The sequence below is a fragment of the Macaca nemestrina genome, chromosome 10 (assembly GCF_043159975.1).
Source record: "Macaca nemestrina isolate mMacNem1 chromosome 10, mMacNem.hap1, whole genome shotgun sequence".
Taxonomy (NCBI): Eukaryota; Metazoa; Chordata; class Mammalia; order Primates; family Cercopithecidae; genus Macaca; species Macaca nemestrina.
Window position 1 is genome coordinate 58,410,338 of NC_092134.1, and position 26,891 is coordinate 58,437,228.

At 34.2% G+C, this 26,891-nt stretch overlaps 1 long non-coding RNA gene across 1 annotated transcript in view; it reads right to left on the bottom strand.

The window, feature by feature from the left end:
* Positions 1–26,891, bottom strand: part of LOC105473348 (uncharacterized) — an 83,564-nt gene that overhangs the window by 48,866 nt on the left and 7,807 nt on the right. Inside the window, exons 2-3 of the long non-coding RNA XR_011609029.1 lie at positions 17,705–17,768; positions 10,580–11,631 (exon numbers count right to left, since the gene is read on the bottom strand). This is a non-coding gene — a long non-coding RNA (uncharacterized lncRNA). The remainder of the gene's footprint in view (positions 1–10,579; positions 11,632–17,704; positions 17,769–26,891) is intronic.

Genomic DNA, 26,891 nt, shown 5'->3' on the forward strand with positions numbered 1-26,891 from the left:
TCTGAGAGCTTTGGGAGTATTCAGTTTACAGTTCCATGGTACGTTTTTGGTGTGCTTCAGTGAGGTTAACCTTGAGCATACACAGGTTATTATTCTTCCAAAGACTCAAGGTAACCCCTATTCAAATTCCTGGAACTTTCTTCTCTGTGTATTTCTCTCCTCTGCATTTCTCTACTTTACACAATAGCTGCTTCGGCCTCGTCACAAAATTGATTCGGTATATCCTAAATTTAGTGATACAACTGTGCTCTGCTTGGATTCCTTTTGCATGCCGTGTGTTCAAGAATGTGGCTTTAGACAGAAAGACAGCATGAATATCATGGTTTCCTCATGTGTTTCCTCTTTTCTCCAGAATGTTTGAAGTATTGTTTCATATTTTATCCAGGTTAGTTGTTAATAGCAAAGATGCAATTTCCCTATCATAGCCAAAGTGCAAAATAGTTATTTTCTTTTTAAAAATTAAATTGTTTTCCATACTGTTGTTTCTATTTATGTGGTTGCATTTTTAAAAGGTGAAGCTATTTGGAATTATTTTTCTTTGGAATTTTTTTTTTCATTTTGAAGCAGATCAAACCCAAGTCTTTAGTATTATTTTGGCATAAAATGTTTCAGAATGAAGACAAATTTTGTTCTCTTCAATGCTATTTATAAGAATACTGTTGTACCCATTGAAACTGTTCCCCTGACTAAGGATACTATTTATATGAAAGTCATTATCTCAAAACTAAGAATGGAAGAATGGAGGATGTTGGTTAACAATACTGGAAAATTAGAAATACTTACATTATTTCATATTTGTCCACAAAATACCAACTAAATAGTTATGTTTTCAGTACCAGATTTCACAGATTGTTTATTTTAACTGAAAATGCATTTTTTCTTAAGGAGTTTTGGAATTGATTTAAAAATCTTTGTTTGTCCATAGACAATATCCTGCAACAATAGGTGAAGAAAGGAAAAATTCATCTTTCTTGGTAGACTGAAGTTAGTCATTTATTGGCAAACGTTTTTTAGAAAAGATATAAAATTTTTGAAACTTAATTAAAATATATAATAAGACTATGATAATTCGAAAAGGTGAAGAAAATGGTAATTTTTAAAAATAGCTAATACAAATTAGCTTAGAGTTTTCTTTTTTTTTTCAATTTGCACAAACTATAAAGATCTTTTAAATGAAGCTATACAAACTAACATAAATTCTTATCTAAGGGTGAAAACTTAATGTACTAGTTAAACACAGATTCTTATGTCACACTTTAGGGTAAAACCTAAAGGCTTTTATCAAAAAAGACTTTTCTTCCTGGTTTAGATTTGATTTATACTAGACTCTTCAGTGTCACTCCAATCAAACATCTGAGAAGAATCTCTTTCTTGGCCTAAACAGTTAACATAGAAAGATTTTTTTCTAAATTGGTGAGTATAGAGAAATAAATTCTTCTTCCAAATAATGAAGGTCCTTTCCTACTTGCCTTCTTACAAAGTGGATCTAAATAATACAGAACATTTTCATTTAGAATCTCAAGATTATGAAATAATTACTCATTATGAAACAAACAATGACTTAGTGTCAAATCTTTTGGGGATAAAATTTTGTGAAATAAAAACTGTGCTAGGACTATAAAATTAAGGCTGTTAAACTTTAAAGAAAAGCATTACATAACATAACATTGTTTTCTATGGATAGTGACTGTTTTAGGTTTGTTGGGAAAGAAAATTAAACAGATTATTTAAAAATCTGAGACTACTATTGGATGCTTGGTACTTAGACATTGAAGAAATTGCATTTTGCATTCCTTTGTTATGTCACTGTATCATTTTTGTTTTTGCAAGAATATTTGGTAGGTGAGCCTGAGTTAAAAGCCATTGCTGTAGGCTTCAGCACAGCTATAATTTATAAGATATTTGCCAAGCTTCGTGTCCGTGGCCTGGATCTGTCATAAAATGAGTGCATGACAAAACCTGACTACTTCTGACATGTCCAGCATACATTTTAAGCAAACAACTTTTCTCAGTTTGCTCTAAATAGGGACCAACCAAGCCATCCTAAAATAACATAAGGGAACTTTTGCATTGTAAAGAGAGGGAATGGACTGAAGAACCTAGGCCCTTATTCAGGTGTATTTAGGATTTGTCTTAGAAGAATTCCTATTACACAAGGTCCCTTTCAAAAATACACACTTCATTAGCTTCTTGATGCTATTATCTAGGCCAGAATTCAGTGTAGAATTCTGCAAAATCATAGTATTATGGAGTTAGCAAAAATCATAGTATTATGACTTAGCAAAAATCATAGTATTATGGAGTTTTTGAAATACTAAAAATGAGAACATTGATCACAGAACAAATAAGGGTGATTAATACTTTAAGAAATTACACATAATTAGTTGTACTTAATCTAAAGACAAATTTAAAAATATATATTCTGCCTCTTTCTATCCAACAGTAAGCTTCTTGAGGAGAGGGATTATTTCTTCTTTATTTTATAATTCTAGCACCCACCATGACTGCTACTGCTTCAGTGATTTTTAGTAAATAATTAATGAATGAAGAAAAGCCTAAATCCTTTCAGTACTAAGGACTGTGGATGTTTTCGCCATGAAATGAGAGTACTGGGATCACTATCAGTTGATTACTGTTTTTTATGGATTATTTGAAGGTGACATAACTATTGTTTGGAACCCTGATAAAAGGTGATCATATCCCATACCCATAAACTAATTCTTATACCACTTGAAACTCTTCCTTTACTCTCATCAACTCCAACCCCTCAAAAAAGTGTCTCAGTCACATCTGTTCTCAGGGAAATTTGTTCCCTTCATTCTTCAGTCTCATCACAGAACATATCACTCACTCTTGTTATTCAGAAAATTTGCATCCAGCCAAACTAAGTTTCATAAGTGAAGGAGAAATAAAATCCTTTACAGATAAGCAAATACTTAGATATTTTGTCACCACCAGGCCTGCCTTACAAGAGACCCTGAAGGAAGCACTAAACATGGAAAGGAACAACTGGTACCAGCCATTGCAAAAACATGCCAAAATGTAAAGACCATCGATGCTAGGAAGAAACTGCATCAACTGATGAGCAAAATAACCAGTTAATATCATAATGACAGGATCAAGTTCACACATAACAATATTAACCTTAAATGGAAATGGACTAAACGGTCTAATTAAAAGACACAGACTGGCAAGCTGGATAAAGAGTCAAGACCCATCAGTTTGCTGTATTCAGGAGACCTATCTCACATGCAGAGACACACATAGGCTCAAAATAAAGGGATGGAGGAAGATCTACCAAGAAAATGGAGAACAAAAAAAAGCAGGGGCTGCAATCCTAGTCTCTGATAAAACAGAGTTTAAACCATCAAAGATCAAAAGAGACAAAGAAGGCCATTACATAATGGTAAAGGGATCAATTCAACAGGAAGAGCTAACTATACTAAATATATATGCACCCAATACAGGAGCACCCAGATTCATAAAGCAAGTCCTTAGAGACTTACAAAGAGACTTAGACTCCCATACAATAATAATGGGAGACTTCAACACCCCACTATCAACATTAGACAGATCAACGAGACAGAAAGTTAACAAGGATATCCAGGAATTGAACTCATCTCTGCACCAAGTGGACCTAATAGACATCTACAGAACTCTCCACCCCAAATCAACAGAATATACATTCTTCTCAGCACCATATCGCACTTATGCCAAAATTGACCACATAATTGGAAGTAAAGCACTCCTCAGCAAATGTACAAGAACAGAAATTATAACAAACTGTCTCTCAGACCGCAGTGCAATCAAACTAGAACTCAGGACTAAGAAACTCAATCAAAACCGCTCAACTACATGGAAAATGAACAACCTGCTCCTGAATGACTACTGGGTACATAACGAAATGAAGGCAAAAATAAAGATATTCTTTGAAACCAATGAGAACAAAGATACAACATACCAAAATCTCTGGGACACATTTAAAGCAGTGTGTAGAGGGAAATTTATAGCACTAAATGCCCACAAGAGAAAGCTGGAAAGATCTAAAATTGACCCTCTAACATCACAATTAAAAGAACTAGAGAAGCAAGAGTAAACACATTCGAAAGCTAGCAGAAGGCAAGAAATAACTAAGATCAGAGCAGAATTGAAGGAGATAGAGACACAATAAACCCTCCAAAAATCAATGAATCCAGGAGTTGATTTTTTGAAAAGATCAACAAAATTGATAGACCACTAGCAAGACTAATAAAGAAGAAAAGAGAGAAGAATCAAATACCTGCAATAAAAAATGATAAAGGGGATGTCACCACCGACCCCACAGAAATACAAACTACCATCAGAGAATACTATAAACACCTCTACACAAATAAACTAGAAAATCTAGGAGAAATGGATAATTTCCTGGACACTTACACTCTCCCAAGACTAAACCAGGAAGAAGCTGAATCCCTGAATAGACCAATAGCAGGCTCTGAAATTGAGGCAATAATTAATAGCCTACCAACCAAAAAAAGTCCAGGACCAGATGGATTCACAGCTGAATTCTACCAGAGGTACAAGGAGGAGCTGGTACCATTCCTTCTGAAACTATTGCAATCAATAGAAAAAGAGAGAATCCTCCCTAACTCATTTTATGAGGCCAACATCGTCCTGATACCAAAGCCTGGCAGAGACACAACAAAAAAAGAGAATTTTAGACCAATATCCTTAATGAACATCAATGCAAAAATCCTCAATAAAATACTGGATTTCCAGCACTATGATGAAAGGGAATGGTGAGAGTGAGCATCCTCATCTTATTCCAGTTCTCAAGGAGAATGCATCCAGCTTTTGCCCATTCAGTATGATGTTGGCTATGGGTTTGTCATAGATGGTTCTTATTATTTTGAGGTATGTTATTCAATGCCTAGTTGTTGAAGGATTTTTGCATGAAGGAATGTTGAATTTTATTGATGGCTTTTTCTGCATGTATTGAGATGATCATGTGTTTTTTATTCTTAGTTCTGTTTATGTGATGAATCATGTTTTTTGATTTATGTATGTTAAACTAGCCTTACATCAAGGGATAAAGCTTATTTGATCTTACTGAATTTGCTTTTTGGTGTTCTGATGGATTTGGTTAGCCTGTATTTTGTTGAAGAATTTTGCATCTATGTTCATCCGGGATATTGGCCTGAAGTTTTCTATTTTTTGTTGTGTAACTGTCAAGTTTTGGTATCAGAATAATGCTGGCCTCATAAAACGAGTTAGGGAGGAGTCACATCTCCTCAATTTTTTTGGAATAGTATCAGTAAGATTGATATCAACTCTTTTATATATTTGGTAGAATTTGACTTTTTATCCATCTGGTCCAGGGCTTTTTTTGGTTGGTAGACGTTTCATTACTGGTTCAATTTCAGAACTCATTTTTGGTCTCTTCAGGGTTTCAGTTTCTTCCTGGTTCAATCTTGGGAGACTGTATGTTTGCAAGACTTTATTCATTTTTTCTAGGTTTTCTAGTTCATGTGCATAGAGATGTTCATAATAGACTATTACGTTCATAATAGCCTCTGAGAGATTTTTATGTTTCTGTGGGGTTGATGGTAATGTCCCATTTCTTTTTTCTGGTTATGTTTATTTGAATCTCTTTTTCCTTCATTATTCTAGCTAATGGTTTATCAATCTAATTTATTTTTTCAAAGAACTAAGTTTTGGGTTTGTTGATCTTTTGTATGTTTTTTCACATCTCAGATTCATTTATTTCAGCTCTGGTTTTGGTTATTTCTTTTTTTCTTCTAGTTTTGGAGTTGGTTTGCTCTTATTTTTTCTAGTTCCTCAAGGTGTGATGTTAGGTTGTAAATGTGAGATATTTCTAACTTTTTGATGTGAGTGTTTATTACTATAAGCTCTTCTCTTATCACTGCTTTAGCTTTATTCCAGACATTCTGATGTGTTGTATCTTTTTTCTCATCGGTTTCAAAAAAGTTACTAATAATTGACTTAATTTCATTGTTTACCCAAAAGTCATTCAGGATCAGGTTGTTTAATTTCCATGTAATTTTGGGTTTTTAGAAATATTCTCAGTATTTAATTTAATTTTTACCATGCTGTGGTCTGAAAGTGTGGTTAGTATATATTTTTTTAATTTGTTGTAAATTGTTGTGTGGTTGAGCATGTGTTCTATTTTAGAGTATGTGCCATGTGCAGATGAGAAGAATGTATATTCTGTTGTTGTTGAGTGGACTGTTCTATAGACATCTGTTAGGTGCATTTGATCAAGTGTTGAGTTTAGGTTCCAAGTGTCTTTGTTAGTTTTCTGTCCCAGTGATCTGTATAATACTGTCAGTAGGGTATTAAATTCTCCTACTATTATTTTGAGGTTATCCAAGTCTCTTTGTGGGTCTCTTGGAACTTGTTTAATTAATCTGGGTGCTTGAGCATTTAATTTATATATATTTAAAATATTTAAGTCTGTTTAATTTAATCCCTTAGCATTGTTTATTGTCCTTCTTTGTCTTTTCTGATCATTGTTGGTTTGCTGGTCTAAAGTTTGTTTTTTTCTGAAATTAGAATAGCATCCCCTGCTCTTTTTTTTTCCTTGATAGATTTTTCTCCATCCCTTTACTTTGAGCTTATGGGTATCATTGCATGTGAGATGGGTCTCTTGAAGACAGCATACAGTCAGGTCTTGCTTCTTTATTCATCTATCACTCTGTGCCTTTTAAGTGGCACTTAGCTCATTTATATTTAAGGTTAATATTGATATGTGTGGGTTTGATCCTGTCACCATGTTGTTAGCTGACTGTTATGCAGATTTATTGTGTAGTTGCTTTATAGTGTCATTGTCTATGTACTTAAGTGTGCTTTGTGGTGGCCAGTAGCATTCTTTAGTTTCCATGTTTAGCACTCCCTTAAGGACCTCTTCCAAGGCAGGTCTGGTAGTAGTGAATTCAGTTAGCATTTTCTAGTCTGAAAAGCATTTTATTTATCCTTTATTTATGAATCTTAGCTTGGCCAGATATGAAATTCTTGGTTAGCACTTTTTTTTTTCTGTAAGAATACTCAGTATAGGCCCCCAGTCTTTTCTGGCTTGTAGCATTTCTGCTGAAAAGTCTGCCATTAGCTTTATGGAGTTCCCTTTATAGGTGGCCTGCCCCTTCTCTCTAGCTGCCGTTAATATTTTTTGTTTCAGTTTGACCTTGGAGAATCTGTTGACTATGTATCTTGGGGATGGTCACCTGGTGTAGTGTCTCACAGAGGTCTCTGGATTTCTTGAATTTTGATATCAATTTCTCTAGTGAGCTTGTGGATATTTTTGTGGACAATATCCTTAAGTATGATAGCAACTTCAAAGATTAAACTAACATCAGTCCATGTTGATGAGAAAGAAACAGTGCAAGAACACTGGCAGCTCAAAAAGCCAGTGTCTTCTTATCTACAAATGACCACACTAAGTATCCAGCAATGGTTAACCAGGCTGAAATGGTTGAAAAGATAGACATAGAGTTCAGGATCTGGATAGAATTTTGATGATCTTCATCAAGATCCAGGAGAAAGTTGAAACCCAAACTAAGGCATCTAAGGAATCCAGTAAAATAATAAAAAAGTTGGAAAACAAAAAAACCATTTTAAGACAGAACCAAACTGATATGATAGAGCTGAAAACTTACTTCGAGAATTTTCTAATACAATTGGAACTATTAACAGCAGAATAGGTCAAACTGAAGAAAGAATATCAGAGTTTGAAGACTGGTTCTTTGAAACAACTCAGTCAGACAAAAATGAAAAAATACAATATCCTCAAATATGTTTTTCAAGTTGCTTGCTCTCTCTCCCTCTCTTTCATGAATGCCATTGTGCCATAGGTTTGGTCTCTTTACACAATCCCATAGTTCATTATTTTTTTATTCATTCCTTGTTAAAGCATTCAGACTAATCTTGTTTCTTTAGCTTTACCTATTATTTTGTCCTCTGGATCTACTACTTCATCAAGGCTTCTACTCATTTTACTCTATTTTCTAACAATTTATCAGAAAGTTACTGATCATTTCCTTACTCAACATTAAGTAGCTCTCTATTAAGCTTAAAAAAGAGTTCAGCTTCTTATTTGGCCTATAGGGTCCTGCATGATCCAGTTACTTCTTAGCTTCTGATTTCATTTCCTTCCAATCACAGCTTCATACTCTGGCTTCATTTGTTGTTTTCCTAATCCTCCAGGACAGTAAATTCATTACTATATCACAACCTTTTATAACTGCTTTTGCATTAGACTTAAAGACCCTCCAGACACCATGACTTTCCTTTTATCACTGAGGTCTTAACTTCAATGCTACTTCATCAGGCCCATGTAAGTAAACAAGCTTCTCCCTCTAAACTTCCTTATAATTCTCTGTCATATTACTCTTGCTTTTTTCAAATAGTTAGTATCTAAAAAATGTATGATACATTAACATATATATATTTAATATCTTTTCCCTTCCTCCTTGGGACAAAGACTTTCTGTTTATTTCATTTCTTTTCTTTTTTCTTTTTTTCAGACGGAGTCTTGCTCTGTCACCAGGTTGGAGTGCAGTGGTGCAATCTTGGCTCACTACAATCTCCACATCCCAGGTTCAAGTGATTCCCCTGCCTCAGCCTCCCGAGTGGCTGGAACTACAGATGCATGCCACCATGCCCAGCTAATTTTTTGTAATTTAGTAGAAATGAGGTCTTACCATTTTGGCCAGGCTGGTCTCAAACTCCTGGCCTCAAGTAATCATACCCACCATGACCTTCCAAAGTGCTGGGATTACAGGCGTGAGCCACTGTGCCTGGCCTTTTTACTTCACTTCTATATACTCAGTGCCTTGAAGACCTTTAGTAAAGGTCCATTAATTGATTGACAGATACATATGTTCTTAGAGGGCATCAACCTTGTATTCTCAAATACCCTCTAATGTTTCTAGCCGAAGTAGACAATGATAAATATTGGTTGAAATAATAAAGTTTTAAATGATTAAATACAAATGACAAATAAACATAAAAATGTTTAAACTTTATAAAATATAGGTTAAACAACTTTGATTTATAATACTATTACATATCAAGATGGCAAAATTAATTAAAACAATAATATCCCAGACCAATCCAAAGTTTTGAGGAAAAAACTCAAAATACTAGTTGGATGTATTCTATTTCCAGGAATTTTCCTAAGTACTTACAGATTTGTTCTTAAATATTCATCATAACATTATTTGAAATAGCAAATAATTGGAAAAAATCTTTGTGTCAAGAGCAGACAATTGGTTAATATATTTCTAAGATGCAATACATTCTGTCAAATGACAGAAGTATATAATATTAAGATGTTTTCTCTTGTTCAGAAGTGAGACACATATCTTCTTTATCCTATTCAATATGCTCTATTCAATGAGGTCTAATTTTTAATTCAAATGAAAATCCTACCTCATCACACTGAGAAAGCTTTTGCTAATACCCTGGTAACCTGTGGTTCTGTGTTAGGAGGGAAGAAAGAGATGCTATAAATTCTCATAACAAGAAAAGTAGGATAAAGATTGCTTGACATAATGAAACATTGAAATTATAACAACCAAATCATCCTCAAAAATATAATATGTCTACTATGTGGTTTTGAGCAATGACATATTTAATATGTACTATTATGAGATAAAGAAGAGTATATAGTGTGAAAAGAGGAGAAGAGAATGAAACTAAATTAAGATCTATTGTCCTCACATGACATAACCAGCAATTCTATTGATTACTAGTCCACAGTATTCTATCCAGCTGTGTTTTTCTTTCTTAATGTTGTCTAATTGTGAGAGTCATGTTTCCAAAGAAGTTTCTGCAGACTTAGTTAAGTATTTACTTCTTAAAAGGGAGTCTTAACTTATCACAGAGGTAACCCTTGGTATGCAAGTATCTAAAGAGAAAACCTTTCTTCAAAAATCCTTGGGGATTTTGCAGATAACTTTTAAAACTATGAATCTGAGAAGCCATCTAATTTATATAAGAAATATTTTCAACTGTGCTCCTAGAACAGGAGTTGTCTAACCAAGGCTTGTGGACCAAATTCATCCTGTTTATAACCTGCTTTTGTAAATAAGGCTTTATTTTAACATTGCTATATCCATTCATCTGTGTGTTTTCTACAACGGTTATGACTGAGTTCAGTAGTTGCAATAGAGCCCATATGGCCCACAGAGCCTAAAATATTTACCATCTGGCCCTTTAAAGAAAAAATATTATAGATATTTTAGCCTAGGACATTCTTTTTATATACATTTCAAATTAATTTAACAAAAGTATTGTTTAAGAATTTTTCCATGGTGGATTATTATCATTTGGCACTATAATAATATAGACTAAGGTTTTATTAAAAAAACTTCTCTCTTCTAAGTAGAAAAATAAAGTAGTAAAATTTCTTTCTGAGAAAGTTATGTTAAGCCCCATTCAGACAATAAGTATTCTTAAAAAAACACAACTCACATACCCACCCCCACTCACGGATATACACATACAAACACACACATAGCCAAAGTTCAGCAAAGTAAATACTCTGCAAGTTTCTGAGGAAGTTTATAATAACAGGAATTACCATTTTCTTATTATATTCTAGAGATAAGGAATGGTTCACATTCTTCAGAAACCTCAGGGTAGTCCATGATAGAGCCACGCCAACTTGAAAACTCAAAGATTAAAGGAAGAGCTAGTAGGAATTCATCACATCAACTTTCACAATATGACATTGCTTCATATTCCCCTTAATAAGTAACGAAATGGTTTTCGTCACTTCCAGGAACAGAAAACTAAGCTACATAGTAGAACCTTTATTTGCTTTTTCAGTCTGTGGCAACCAGTTAACACTGTTTGCTCCTATTAATTTAATTTTTAACTGACAAACTCTTGTTAAGCAATCCTTTTTATTAAGTTCTTAGGTGTATGTTTAAAAGGTATTTTATTTAAATTCTTAGGCTGATGTTTCAGGCTTAACATGAATTCTTCATACATATTATCGCTTTAAATTTTCAAAACAATTTTATACAATTTTATCCTATTTTACTGATAAGAAAACCAACACATTGTACATAATAAAATTATTTACCTTCTTCTTTTTGTCGTATAGTCTTTCCATCTGGAAAGTGTATAAAAGCATTTTTAAAAATCTTTTTTCCTTTCCAAATCCTAATTATCCTGTGGGACTCAGAGTTCAAACCTCTGCAGTCTTGCAAAATCATGTTATGCTACATGAATCCTTCCCTTCTTTGAACTCCTAGAGACCTATTATCTGTACCAGATAGTTCAATACTGAATAACAAACTATTCCACATTTTCTAATTGCTTTACATATACTGGTCTAGTTTTTCTAACAACATAACCAACATTTTACTTAGTTATACCTCATTCATTTCATTATTGTCTCTAAATTATCTTGTAACTTGATGGAATGATTGTCTGCATTTTAAGAACATAGGGTTCAAATGGTTTCAGCTACCAAGTGGAGAGTGGCCCACAATTCAGTCCATCTTTGTTACAACACCAGTGTTTATATATTTTAAATTTCTTGTTGTTGTTGTTCATTCAGATGTTTGGTTTCCCTCTTGCTTTTCAGAAATCAATTTCAGGCCACATCATTTTTCTTCTTGATGTCTAGAAGGGAGTATAATGGTTGAATTTTGTTTTGTATAGCCAAGGAAACCAAACTGTGTGTATTATCAATAAAAGACACTTTTCTTGTATTATTAAATGGAGTGGGCACTTAGTAATCACAGTGTTAGGTTTGTTAGGTATCATGGTCACACAAAATATTTCATGAACTTTTCTCTCCATTCTAACTTGGTATTGTTTTTCAAAGATGTAAATTAATCCTCTGATTAGGATTATAGATATTTCTCTGTATATAAATTTTCAGTTACAGTAGTTTTGGCAACATTTGGATAGTTTATCTAAAGGTATGTAAACAGCAGACTAAGGCATTTTTCACTTATGAAAACTAACAATGACAGATTTAAGTAAGTTCCTTTGGACCTAATAGAAAAGCTCCTAGCTACCATTGACCTGGTTTCTGAAAATCTGGATTCAAATAGAAAACACTGCCATAACATCCTTTGATTGTATGCAATTCTATTTGTATTTTAGACTCATGATCATATTTCTGTAATTGGAACACAGCCGTTTGAAGGCTTTTAGCAGTTTCTTGTACATTAATCATCTTCTTCCGGGTAGGGCAACTACGTTTTAGTTAAATAAAAGGATAATTTTTAGTGTAATTTATTTTAGATATTTACAAGGCAGGAACTATGTTTACATTTTATATTTTGTCCAGCACTTAGCACATTGTGATTTTTGTATAGAATTACAGCCAGTGCATGCCAAGCAATGGAAAGGATTCCTTCTTAATATTCCTAACATATGGTCAGTTGGCCTCTGTTTAGACATGTCTAGGTTTAACCTCTTTTTGCCCTTTAAGAGAGAAATTTATTATATACCTAAACTTTTAAAATATAAATTAACATGGTTACATTATAGTACCTATTGTTAATAGGAACAAGCATTGAACTGAACATATACTAAAAATGCAAAATCTCTATATTATTAGTCTACTGTCACTATTACCCCTTGAATTGATGGATCAATTAATTATTGAGTACTTACTACGTGCAAACTACTATTATAAGTGCTATAGAATGTAAAACAAAAGTGAATTTAATATGTCTTATTCTTTAAATGGTAATAATGTGGTATAAAAATGTTTGCACTCATTTATGATCAAACACTGCTATAATATAAGGAAGACTGCCATAAATGAGAAGAGAACTGTGTGTAGGACAAAGTAATGCATTAGGCCTAACTGATTATTACTATTTGAGTGTTTTCCTAGGTTGCTTCTCTTTCCACTGTTAAATGATGGTAGACTTGCTAGGTTCTCAATGTCCCAAAATAAACCTATCCATCACTACTCCACACTTTCCAGAAATGGAGCATGAAATAATCTATTTCTGTTATGCTACTGGCATTGCCAGAATAGAATTTTACTTTAATTTTTTCTCCTCCCCTAAAACACATATATGCATATCTAAACTATACACATTAACCATAATTATCTTAATTTAGGAAAGGGAAATTTGACTGGTCACTGTCTAATATATTTCAGGTACTGTGTTAGGCAATTTACCTGTCTTATTTCATTTCATTGTCAAAACATCTCTGTGAGGTACATTTATTACAACTGACAAAAATGGATCAGAGAAGAAGTGAATTGCTCAGTTAGTAAATGTTTTTTTTCACAGCAAGTTAGTAAGGAGTAGAACCCCTATTATGCATGTTATTTATTTCCTTATCATATAAGCACAGTAGGTAGCACAGAGTAAGTCTTTAATTAAAAAAAATTAAAAGTATTCATTAAATAAGGACTTCATGCTAATAGTGACACAGGTAGAATGGAGAGGAAAGATGCAGGAGATAAGGTGTGGCAGATGGAAAGCATGCATTTTTTATATCCCTCCCAGTAGTTCATGTCATCTCTCTTCATATCTGAGTGTGTTCTGTGACTACTTTGACTAAGAGGATAAAGTAGAAATTAAACCTCGTGCATTTCTGAACTCAGACCTTAAGAATCTGCTAGATTTTACTTCTTGTCTCTTGAAAAGTTCTCTTTAGGAGAAGTGGAACAGTACATCAGCAGTCTGACCACCCTGAGAAGTCCACACTATGAAGAAATCCAAAATAGTCATGTAAAATGTGAAGATGATATATTTTTTAAAGAAAGCAATACTGGTTAACTGCCAGTTGTTTTGACATTCAAGTCTAGACACTAACTATGAATGTGAAGAAGCCATTCTGGACATTCCAGACCCAGCAGATGCCATAACGAACAGTAGTGAGGTCCAAGAACACATGGTTTTCCACCATATCCTGACAATTGAACTACCCTGCCTGAAGCCCAGACATCATGGCACAAAGACAAGCCATCTTTACTGAACCCTGACAAAGTTCTTGACCCACAGAATTGTAAGCCTAATAAAGTGGATTTTAAAAAAAAATGTAACTGAGTTTTGAATGTTTTGTTACACAGCAATAACTAACAAGAACAGTGGATTTTAAAGATAGGCTTGAACAAAATTAATCATCTCTCTCTTGCCTGCCCCCAGCCTGACTTTGTGGATAATGAGAAACAAACATAAGGATATTGTCAATGTAAAATGGAAAAGGTGGAGGAGAAAAACTTCCCTATTCTTTTTCCCCTCTACTTAAAAAAGGAAGGAAAAGACTGAATGTTAAGGAAGTAAGATATGCATTTTTTAACTTGTGACTAGCCAGTGACTTCTGTTAGATTATGAATATTAACTTCTTAGATGAAAATTTCTATAGAAAAAAATAGATAAATCACACCAGAAGAGTCTATTGAGAACAGCTAACCATTACCTAGTATGTTTTTCTAACAGTTTCTTCTTCAGTATCATGGTTGTGCCTATCTGACCCACTATGGCATCTGAAGTTCTTGGTGTCCTTGTGTCTAGTGTTTCAGCGTAAAAGAGTCAGTTGGGGATCAAACCAAGCATGAGGACAGAAAATATCTTTGTGGGTTTGGATGAGAGCATGGAGTAGGTGATTTGGAGTCAGACAAACTTGAATTCAAATCCTAATGGTGTGACCTTTGGGCAAATTTCTAATGTCAGTTTTCTTATTTGCCAAGGAAGGGTAACCTAAATTCACCAAGCTATTGTTAAAATTAAATAAGAAGGCCTATGGAGAGGGCCCAGCACATAATACACGAGTTGCTTAATCACTGTTTTCTTATCCTTTATAACTGAATAATGAAGCATCACAGAGTGGGCCTGGCTTTGTCCACTAAAGCGAGGAACTCAATGAAGATTCTAAAATGACTAGGGAAAAGATCTGCTCTGAGTCACTTAACCATGAAAATCGTTAGAGTTATGTAGATTGGCCTGAAGGACTGCAGAGCCATTTTCTGAGGTGATGCACAGCAGTTTTGATTAGTGAGCAGGAACTCAATGTAGACACACGGTTCTTCCGTATCCATTTAAATGTCAGTGTGCACAGCAGGATATTAGCAAGAGATGCTTTTCTTCTTCTCTTCTTTTATGAATAAAATTGAATACCAATAATTTCACTTAATATTTAAGTTACATAGTCTTGTCCTACATATTTACTGTTTTAAGCTTTTGCCCCCTTTCCCTGAGAAGTATTTTTACTAAATTATTACGAATAATTTGGGGATCTTAAAACATTTTTCTGTAGATGTAAACAAGATTGATAACTTCTGTTGCAGTTAGACCCATTTGGCTGAAAGGGACAGACACTCATATTATTTTAAGTAATGGAAAATTACTTCCGTGATCAGTAAGGAAGGCAGGGATTCAATAAATATGAGAAATTTAAAGGTAGACGGTCTTATGGAGATTGAAGCTTGACCCATAGCTGAGATCTTAGAAACAGAACTTTCCTCCCTTTCTTCTGCCTTTGACTTATGAATTGTTTTTCCAGTTCTGCTTCTCTCCCCTTAACATAGTTGCTTCCCTATTACTCTTGACTGCCACATCTTCAACATGGTATCTACAGGGAGAGTCTACTGCTATTACCTGTTTCCTTAGAACCTCACATTGTGTGTATCTTCTATTCTATCTCTTTGCCTTTCTCAAGGCATTCTTTGGACTTCAGCCAAAACTGCCAACTCTTTTACTTTTTAAAGAACATTAATATGATTTACTTATCATATTGCTATTGTAGAGGTCAACCTTTAAGGCTGGGCAGATGACAAGATAAGAGCCCAAGAAATGGTTGCCCTTCAGTCATGAGCTATAACATGGAGAAGTGGTTTGGGATAATTTCTCTTAAAAGGATCTGTAATTATAGCAGGTACCACAATTTGGCATATTTTACACAGTTTGAAATCTTCAGGAATATTCATATCTACTTATGAAGGATTATAATTAACTCCTGGGTTAGTTATGATTCTTCTAGCCACCACATATACCAAAAAAGTTTTCCTCATCCTCTCATTCCAAGGCTAGGTTTCCCCTAGGCCTATCGCAGCACTTATTCAGTGGCCCCATGATGGCCTGGGTGTCTCATCCTTTGTACTATAATTCAGTTCAGGATGGAGATTATGATATAATTATCACAGAATCCTCAAAGTATATCTTTGTCACATGGAGAGCAGTGTATACATTTTTTCTCTCTTACCTTAAATGAGTAAAGAAGATAAAACGTGTTTAATCTGCTATAGAATTTCTTATGCCTTAAAAATCTCAAGTCATTATCTGCCAGAGTCCAAGAAATGGTATTAAGCATTATTGATAGGGCACATCTCCTTTAAGATCTGTACTGAGTGTCTCTAATATAAATGGCTAAATGTTTAATGGTTAGTTAAAGGTAATTGATACACTTTTGTATTTTTAGAAGATTTATTCTATTATTTTAAAATGTGGAGCTTTTTTTTACTGGCTGGTTCTGTCATTTCTCCTAACCAAATATTTGACAGAAAAAAGTTTCTTCAAGCTGGCATGTTTTCCCCAGTTCAAAACTGTTCCAGTGACATTTTAGGCTAATTTTATTTTTACCAGTGAAAAAAATAGTCTTTTTCACTGAACAAGTTTTATTGCCATGGAAGATTAACTGGGGGTGTCAAAAATAAGAAAACATGTCAGACATTTTGTACTATTTCTGTCAACGGGTCATTCATTTATTCAGTCATTCACAAAGTTAGCTCATTCTTTCAGAAACAGTAGAATCCTAATTTACATTTTTCATATATTTAAATGAACTAATTACTGAAAGAACAGCCAGAGACTCTAAAACTCATCCTGATGTAACAGCAAATGTGGAGGCAAAATATGACAGCTCTTCTTTGTTTAAAATTGTCTGAGGTTCTTGATATGAGTACCCAAGATGCATTGGAACTACTTGTGAAAAACAGAACTTTCACCTGCTGCCAAAGGCAGATATTTGTTGCTCTACTATACTTGGTACTGCCATTTGTGGGAACTCTGCTATGGAAGATATCTTCAATCTGATTAGAATATTCATGAAAGGGAACTCTGCTATTCAAAGTGCAAATAAATAGAGAAATAAGATCTGCCAGAAAACATAAATAGAACTTTTATTTCTGTCTAAATTTTTAAGAATAATATATTTCCCTGTTGAAGCTGTTGGAAAAATAATATCTTATTGGCATAACACAAAGTGTTCCTGTCATGCTGATAATCTTGTCATAAGTACAGAGAGCCTGTTTTCCCAATAGGGGAAGGACTTGAATTCTAATTCCTGTGGCAGAGGCATAGCCTGGCTCTGACATCACTGAACTGGGCTAGCAGGGGCAGGGAGAGGTAGCTAATACCCAGAAAGAGCGCCAGACCTTGACTATCTTCTTTCAGTGTGTCATTTTCTTGCTTTCACACTCCTTTCTCTAGCATCTTTACATCATTGAAATAACTATAAATTGAGTCAGCATATTCTTTAAGAATATCGAAAAGGAATCAATTCAAAGAATGTTCTCAAAAAGACAGACTGATTCCTCTGTTCTTCTCTTAGCTATGTCATGCTTTATTACTGAATTGCCAGGCTCTATGGCTAAGGAGCCTTAATGAAAATCAAATATTCTAAAATCTGTTTCTTAGCCATGATAATGACATGTTGAGAATGAGTATATTTTCTTATTAAATCAGTGTAATCCTAATCTTTGCTTTGTGGTTCATACTACCTTGAGTCATTTCTCCAGTGGATGCAGATCTCCAGGAAGATATTACTCAGAAGAATTACATTTTCTGAAAATGAAAGCAGAGGTAAGACAAAAAGGTTAATGTTAATGATAATAATGACAATAACATCTTTTATGTACTTATTGTTTGCTGGCAGATATTGTTCTAAGTGTTTTATAAGAAACAACACAGTTTTAGGTGGAGAAACTGAGGCACAGAGCAGTTATGTAACTTGCCTAATTAGGGCCGAGATGAAGGTAAGACAGGTGACACTGTTAAATTCAGTGCAAAAATATCTGTGCAACCCAAAGTGACCTGTAAGTTCGGTGCAATCCTCCAGAAAACCCCAATAACATTTTTGGACAGAAATAGAAATAGCAATTCTAACATTTCCATGGAGCCAGAAAAGACCCTGCATACTCAAAATTTTTTTCCAAAAAGAAAAAAACTGGAGACATCACACCAATTGATCTCAAAGTCAACTACAAAGCTATAATAATCAAAACAGCATGGTAGCGGCACCAAAACAAACGTATAGACAAATAGAAAAGAATAGAGAACCCATAAATAAACCTACATTCTGTGGTCCACTGATATTTGATAATGGTGCCAAGAACACACAACGGGGAAAGAACAATCTCTTTAATAAACGGTGGTGGGTAAAACTGGATTACCACATGCAAAATAATGAAACTCACCCCATATAAAAAATCAATTAAAAATCATTTAAAAACTTAACTGTAAGATCTACAATTATAAAACTGCTAGGCAAGAACATTGAAGAAAGTCTCCATGATATTGGTATTGGCAAAGATTTACTGAATGTTATCACAAAAGCACAGACAGCAAAAGGAAAAATAAACCAATGGGATTACATCAAACTAAAGAGCTTCTGCACAGCAAAGGAAACATTCAGCAACCTATTAATGAGACAATCTGTTTAACAGGAGAAAGTATTTGTAAACCATTGTATTAGTTCATTCACACTGATGTAAAGAAATACCTGCGACTGGGTAATTTATAAAGAAAAAGGATTTAATTGGCTCACAGTTCTGCAGGCATTACAGGAAGCCTGGTGCTGATATCTGCTCAGCCTCTGGGGAGGCTTCGGGAAGCTTACAATTATGGTGGAAGGCAAAGGGGATGCCTTTGCTATGCTTTGGAATACCACATAGCAGTGGCAAGTGAGAGAAAGAGTAGCCAGGAGCTGCTGCATACTTGTAAATGACCAGATCTTATGTGAACTCAGAGCTAGAGCTCACTTATCACCAAAGGGATGGCCCAAGCCATTCATGAGGGATCCTCCCCAATGATCAAAACACCTGCTACCAGGGTCCAACTCCAACACTGGGGATTATATTTCAACATGAAATTTGGGTGGGGACAAATATTCAAACTATATCAACAATATATCTGATAAAAGGTTAATGTAAAAAATATATAAGGAACTCAACTCAATGAAAGAAAATAAATACACTGATTAAAAAATGGGCACAGAACCTGAATAAATATTTTTCAAAAGAAGAGAATCAAAAGGCCAATAGGTATAGGAAAAAATGTTCACATCACTAATCATCAGGGGAATGCAAATTAAAACCATAATGAGATATCACTTCACACCTGTGAGAAGAGCATTTATTAAAATACAAAAGACAAGTATTGGCAAATATATAGAGAACGGGGAACCTTGCACACTGTTTGTGGGAATGTAAATTAGTACAGCCATTATGAAAAGTAGTGTGGAGGTTTCTCAAAAATTAAAAATAGAACTACCACATAATCCAGCAATTCCATTTCTGTGTATATATCCAAAGGAAATGAAATCAGTTATGTCACAGAGGTATCTACAGCCTCATGTTCACTGCAGCATTATTTATAATAGCGAATTATTATTCATTCATAGCCAAGATATGACAATAAACTAAATATCACTTGATGGATGAATAGGTAAAGAAATTGGGATGGATACACACAATGGAATAAGATTTAGCCTTAGAATAAAGGGAATCTTACTATTTGAGATACTATGGATGAATCTGGAGGATATTATGCTAAGTAAAATAAACTAGGCACAGAAAAAAATACTGTATGATCTCACTTTTATGTAGAATCTGAAAAAGTTGAACTCAAAAGAATAGGGTGTTGTTATCATAGGCTGGGGACTAGGATGGACGTTGGTCAAAATATACAAAGATTCAGTTAAAAGAAAAGATTAAGTTCTGGACATTTATTTTGTTACAGACCAGAGTTACTATAGTTAATAATAATGTGCTATATACTTGAAAAGTGCTAAGAAAGTAGATTGTAAATGTTCTAACCACAGAAATGATGTTTATGAGATGAAGATATGTTATTTACTTTGATTTGGTTATTCCATTATATATACATATATGAAAAAGTCATATTGTACCCGATAAATGTATACAATGAAAATCATTTTAAAATAAATGAGTTAATTTTTAAAAATTGGTGCCAAAACTCAGTAATCAGGTTAAATGATATTTAAGTCAATGAATTTAAAAAATCAAAATTTAAAAAATTCATGAGAAGCAAGATGTCAAAATTTTACATATAGGCAGGTTGCTGTTATTTATTTGTCATATGACACAGTATCATTGTGTAAATGGGACAGTTGTTTTTAATCAACTCTGTTCCTGGGTATGCACAGCCATCATGGCTCCTTGCTGGCATGTTTGTGAGGGTTCATAATGATGTGAAAACAGATTTGGCAACTCATGGATATATATTCACCATATATATTTGCAGATATATAACAATATGTACATTTATTATACATAGATATATATTATATGTAGGGATATACATTATAAATAGTGTATACTGCCATATTTCTTTTTATTGTGCTATGCTTTATTTTACCATGCAGATATTGCATATTGAACAAATTGAAAGTTTTTGACAACCCTGCCTCTAGCAAGTCCATCAGGTCTTTGTGACACATTTTGGTAATTCTTGCAATATTTCAAACTTCCATTATTATTATATCTGTTACAGTGATTTGTGATCAGTGATCTTTGATGTTACTATTGTAATTGTTTTGTGGCACCACAAAACATGCCCATATAAGACAGTAAACTTAATTGATAAATGTTGTGTGTGTTCTGATTGCTCCACTGACTGAACATTGCTCCATGTCTCCTTAGCTTCAGGCCTCCCTATTCCCTGAGACACAACAATATTGAAATTAGGCTAGTTGATTATACAACAGTACATTGACCATAGAAGTCAGAATCCACTAAGGAGTGTGCAACAAATCAACTGAGTACTCAACTGCCCCTGAAAATGGATAGTACTTAGGAGTTGAGCCAATATGCAGCTATTGCTAGTAGAGGAACTAGAGCAGGAATGGTGGAGCAGTGCCCAGATCTCTTAAGCCTAAAGACGCTCTGTCAAGATGAGCAGAAGGGCCATTGCAGTGTCCCTTAATAGAACATGGGCCTGGGAGGAGCCACTGAAGGTGCAGATCTTGGTGGTAGTAGCAAATATTAAAACAACAATAAAAATTTAGGGCAATTAATAGCTCTACAATGTTCAAGTGAAAGGAAGAGCCACTTTAAATCAAAAGCTAGAAATGACTAAGCTTAGTGAGGAAGGCACATTGAAAGTCAGGATAAGCTGAAAGCTAGGCCTCTTGCAACAAGTAGCCAAGTTGTGGATGCAAAGGAAAAGTTCTTGATGGAAATTAGAAGTGTTACTCCAGGACAGGTGTGGTGGCTTGCACCTGTAATCTCAGAGTTTTGGGAGGCTAAGTTGAGGAAATGGCTTGAGACCAGGATTCAAGACCAGCCTGGGCAACATAGTGAGAACTTATTTTTTTTTAAAAGTTAAGTGTGGTGGTACACATCTATAGTGCCAGCTACCTGGGAGGCTCAGGCAGGAGGATCACTTGAGTCCAGTAGTTCAAGGTTTCAGTGAGCTATGATTGTGTCACTGAACTGAAGCCTGGACAATAGAGCAAGACCTCGTCTCTAAAAAAAATAAATAAAAGTGTGACTCCAGTGAACACACAAATTATAAGAAAGCAAAACAGCCTTATGGCTTAATGGAGAAAATTTGAGTGTTCTGAATAAAAAAGATCAAACATTTCCTTAAGCCAAAGCTTAATCCAGAACAAGGCCTTAACCTCTTCAATTCTATGAAGTCTGAGAGTGGTGAGGAAGCTGAAGAAGAAAAGTTTGAGCTAGTAGGTGTTGATTCATGGGGTTTAAGAAAATAAATTATCTTTATAAAACCATCTCCAACCTAAAAGCGCAAAAGAAACAAATGCAAGAAGCTACAGCAAGTTCTCCAGCTGAAGTTCTCCTGCCTAAGATAATTGATGAACATGGCTATACTAAACAACAGATTTCTAATGTAGACCAAAGTGCCTTCTATTTGAAGAAGATGCCCTCTAGGACTTTCGTAGCTAGAGAGAAGAAGTCAATGCCCAGCTTCAAAGCTTCAAAGAACAGGCTGACTCTCTTTTTTAGGCGCTAATACAGCTGGTGACTTTAAGATGAAGATAATACTCATTAGCCCTTCTGAAAATACTGGGGCCCTTAGGAATTATGCTAAATATACTCTGCGATTGTTCTAGAAATGAAATATCAAAGCCTAGATGACAACACATCTGTTTACAGCATGGTTTATTGAATATTTTAAGCCTATTGTTGAGATCTACTGTTCAGCAAAAGAAATTCCTTTCAAAGTATTCCTGATCACTGACAACGCATGTGGTTACCCAAGAGCTCTGATGAAGATGTACAAGGAGATTAATGTTGTTTTCATGACTGCTAACACAATATCTATCCTGTAGCCCACAGTTAAGGAGTAATTTTTACTTTCAAGTATTGTTATTTTAAAATTACATTTATTAAGGCTATAACTGCTACAGTGATTCCTCTAATGGATCTGGGCAAAGTAAGTTGAAAACCTTCTGGAAAAAAATTGCCATTTTAGATGACATTCAGAAAATCTGTCATTTATGGGAGGAGGTAAAAATATCAATCCTATGAGGAGTTTGGAAGAAGTTGATTTCAACCTTCATGGATGACTTTAAAAGGTTCAATACTGCAGTGGAGGAATTCACTGCAGATGTGGTGTAAATGGGAAGAACTCTTGTCTGATGAACAGAATTGCTTTCGATGGCCACTCATTCTCTCAGCATCTAGAGGAAAAGCAAGCAGGGCATTAGCATAAGAGGGGATTTCAAATCTACTGTGGGTAGGAGCAAGGGGAGGGCAGGAGACAGCAGGTCCCCAAGAATGCTGCTGTTGACCGAGGACCTATGACAGCTCCAGTGAACACTACATTCAAGAGTAACAGACAGAGGAGCTGGAGATTTAATCAGGAAACTGTAGGCCATATCCATATATATATATATATACACACACACACACACACACACACACACACACATACACACACACACACACATATATATGGATGGGGAGACAAGAAAAGGAGAGAAAAAGATGTATGTATACAGTTAAACCCTGAACAATATGAAGTTTAGGGGCACCAAGAGCCCACATAGTCAAAAATTCACATATAACTTTTAATTTTCCCAGACTTAACTATTAATAACTCAATGTTGACCAGAAACCTTAGTGATAAAGAGTTGCTTAACAAATATGTTGTGTGTTATACGAATTATAGTCTGTATTCTAGTAAGCTACAGAAAAGAAAAAGGTTATTAAGAAAATCATAAGGAAGAAAAAAATCATTCCACTTAACTATTCATTAAGTTGAAGGGGGTCTTCCTACAGATCTTCATTCCTGTCTTCCTCATATTAAGTAGGCTGAGGAGGAGGATGGGGAGAAGAGGTTGGTCTTATTATCTTAGGAGTAGCAAAGGTGAAAGAAAATCCACATATAAGTGGATCTGTGCAGTTCAAACCCATTTTTCAAGGGCCAACTGTATATGTTTTCCTATATAGCTCTCTCCATATATCCACATAGATATTTCTATATATCTTCCACATATAGATTTCATTTCATATTTCCATATATATATCCATATCTATCTATATCTAATCTCTCTATATATCTACATATATATGCCCTCCCACATGTATTTTTTTATATATATATCACTATATATATATACACATACACACCCATACATATACATATATACACAAGCTCACATATATGGTATATATATAAAACACACGTGTGTCTGTATGTATACAGTCATGCACTGCATACTGACATTTTACTCAACAACAGACCATGATGAAGGTTCCATAAGATTATGATGTAGGTAAAACATTTCTGTCATCTATTGACATTGCAGGTGTCCTAACATCCTAACACAACATATTATTCACATGTTTGTAGTGATGTTGATGTATACAAACCTATTAAATTTCCAGTTGCATAAAAGTACAGCACATACAATTATGTACAGTTCATATTTGATAATAATAGTGGCTATATTACCAGTTTATGTATTTACTATATTCTACTTTTTATCATTAGGTTAGAGTATATGCCTACTTACTAAGAAAATTAACTATAAAACAGGCTGTCCTTCAGGAGGTATTCTAGAAGAAGGCACTGTTATTGTAGGAGATGAGCTCCATGAGTACTATTGCCCCTGAAGACCTTCCAGTGGGACTCAGTACGGAGGTGGAAGACTGAGATATTGGTAATTATGACCCTGTGTAGGCCTACGTTAATGTGTATGTTTGCATCTTAATTTTTAACAAAAAATTATACATTTAAAAATATTAAAGATTAAAAAATAGAAAAAAGCTTTTTAAATAAGGATATAAGGGAAGAAAATATTTTTGTACTGCAGTATATTTGTGTTTTAAGCTAATTGTTATTACAAATGTCAAAATGTTAAACAACTTTGAAAAGTTTTTAATGCAAAATAGTTGCTGCAGGCTAAGTTTAGTTTATTACTGAAGAAAGAAAAATATAAATAAATTTAATGTAACCTAAGTGTACAGTTTTTATAAAGTCTTCTGTAGTGTACAGTAATGTTCTCTGCCTTCAGATTCACTCACCACTCACACACTGACTCACACACAATTTCCAGGCCTGCAAGCTCCAGTTACAGTAAGTACCCTAAACAGGTGTGCCTTAGGACATGGATGCAGCTGGAAACCATCATTCTCAGCAAACTATCGCAAGAACAAAAAACCAAACACCACATGTTCTCACTCAGAGGTGGGAATTGAACAAGGAGATCACTTGGGGAACATCACACACCGGGGCCTATTGTAGGGGTTGGGGGGAGAGAGGGCATCGGGAGTTACACCTGATGTAAATGACAAGCTGATGGGTGCTGACGAGTTGATGAGTGCAGCACACCAACATGGCACATGTATACATATGTAACAAACCTGCACGTTGTGCACATGTACCCTAGAACTTAAAGTATAATGAAAAAATAAATAAAAAATTAAAAAATAATAAAAAAATTATACCATATTTAGTGAGCTTGTATTAACTTTTTAGTTAATACATTTAGTGAGCTTGTATTAACTTTCTCCACTTGGTTCAAAATAAACAAGGATATTTAGGTAAGTATGTACGGGGATAAACATTTTTCCATTTGTCTCAAACTCTGATATGGCTTGGCAGGGCATTGCGCCTAAGGTTACAATAACTTGCAATTTGCAGAGCCAGGACTTAAACGCAGGTGATCTGGTATCACAGGGTTCATTTAAACTTCTAGATTATCTATTTATGATAAATGTGCACAATTTGCATAAGAACAAAATTGTATTGCAATATCTCTCAATCTGCAAGTTAAAAAAACCCAATGAGTTGGCTGATGTTTACAGAATTACTGATAATTCAAAACATCTTCGCAGATGTTGGTTACTTGCATGTCCTTTATTGAAACGTAGCAGCTCGTATGCTCTTTCTTCTCTTCTTGTACTAGTATATCTCCCCAAGTTCAATTTCACTAATTAAGAATTTGTTAAAATATGGGGGAAATGTATAAATTTTAAATATTAAAAGAGCAATATTAACTGGACATTTTGGATGTTTACCTTATTAAACCAATAATATTCTACCTCATATAAGTAATCAGACTACTATATCTGTAGTCATTTTTTCCAGAGAGATACACCTCTATAAAATATATTAAATATATGGGTTGATATTCATTTTAAGGCATTTATTAAACAAAATAAGTACTGGGTAAAAATACGTATTATATGGCATGATTAATTTACCTTGATGTTACCATTTCTAGAATCCTCTCCAAAATACAGAGTAATTGGAAAATTTTTTTCTCATATGATTATCATGCAATTTAGAATGACTTCTCTTCTTGAAAGTTTCCTTTTCTTTTCCTTTCTTTAGTTAGTGATGGTTTATCGTATTAATGCTTTTAGTGGTTTATAGATTCCATTGTTAGCATAACCTGAGAACTAAATAGCAGTAAAGCTGGAGAAGTTCCTGCAGATAAAAATTTTTTTCCTTTTCGAATTTTCGATGTTTCAGTAAGTCCCCACCATAAACTTCAAATTTTTACAAAAGTAGACAAATAGTTACATATGTCAAAATATTTAATTTTCTTTTTCTCTTGATTGAACATTTTATAGTATATCTACTTTCAGAATTGTATTCTTAATTGTGACGTTATGAGATTTTTTTCTTTTAGTGATTTAGTTCACGCAAAGAGCAGTTTTGCATAAATTTAAGTAATGATAGCATGGGAATGAACTTTTCCACCTCACTGACACTCCTCTTCACTAGTTTTAGAAAATACTGGGTTTGGAGAGCTGAGAGTCAGGCATCATTATGAATACAACACTGATATGTGTATTTGGGCCTGGACTTTATCTTAGTGCAATTCTGACCTGCAAATTATCTATTCTTTCATCTAGTAGGGGCTTTAGTATAATTGTAACTGCATTTGATTAGTTGAGTTGCACTTTTATTTTTGCCAATAACAATTTTATGTACTATTAAACATATTATATCCCTTTTGTCTTTAATTGTATTATTTGTTGGTTTAATAATTTGTCAGAAGAATTAATATTTGAAACTGACAAAACTTATTTATGCAAATGACAGGCTGTTTTTTGCGTATTGTCATTTGCAAATGATTTTTCCTGATATAATCCTATTTCTGTACTTCTGATTGTAACGGATGGTTGAGTATGTGCAGAATGGATGCAGTTACTGTAACATATCCAATCTTTCGCTGTTTTAACCCCT